Here is a 915-nt window from a genome sequence, read left to right as displayed (position 1 = left end):
AAGCACCACACAGCTGCTTGCTCACCCTGCCCTCTGGTTGGATGGGGGAGAGAATTGGAAAGGCAAAAGTAAGAAAACTCGCATGTTGAGGTAAGAACAGTTTAATAATTGAAGTAAAATCAAATATAATAATAATTATATAAAGAAGTAGTAGTAGTAGTAGTGGAGCAGGTCTCCCTGTTCCTCTAGCTCCCCAGTCAGCCTCTCTGTGCTGGGTGGTGTGGAGCAGTGGAGACAGCCCTGCTTTGTTTCCAAATGAAATTCAAGTCAGCCTGCACAAGCAGTGTGGGCAGGGGATCGGGGAGCTCTGTGATGGACTTACAGCTCTGAGGCCTCTCCCATTTATCGGCATTGGTACTGGAGCATCTCCTTGCGACCCCACAATATGTGGTGGGCAGCAGAATTCTCCTACAGCCACATGGCCCATCTTGCCCAGGATAGATGTTCCTCCCAGGTGGGGATCCTGCTCTTCACCACACAGAAACAGGAAGATTGCCTGCTCTATTTCAGTGTTTTGGGCACAGATCACAGTGATACGGATGTAGAGGAGCCAGAAGTGAAAATCCTCCTGCTCCCTCCCAGATCTGGTAGCTGTGGCCCTTGGCTGGGGGTGGGTCAAGAGGTTTTGCCCATGCTGAGGGAGGAAGGATATCACTCCCAAGGAGAAGGCCGTCTCCACATTACCATGCCTGTCCCTTCCCAGCCATCTACATGACCGCAGCCATCTGCACAGCCACAGCCTCTCATAGGAGGTTCAGAGATACTGGTATGAGGGGCCCTGGGGAGACAAGAGAGGTCCCTGTGTTTCCTGTGCAGGCTGAGCCTTACAAAAAAGGGAATGTGGTTTCCTGTCCCCACCCAGGCCAGCAGTGACGAATGTATCCAGCTCCCGAGTGTATGAAGTACCTGCAACTG

The sequence above is a fragment of the Nipponia nippon genome, unplaced genomic scaffold (genome assembly GCF_047370975.1).
Source record: "Nipponia nippon isolate SJK-2023a ecotype South Korea unplaced genomic scaffold, ASM4737097v1 scaffold_9, whole genome shotgun sequence".
Classification (NCBI taxonomy): domain Eukaryota; kingdom Metazoa; phylum Chordata; class Aves; order Pelecaniformes; family Threskiornithidae; genus Nipponia; species Nipponia nippon.
This window is presented reverse-complemented; position numbering follows the sequence as displayed.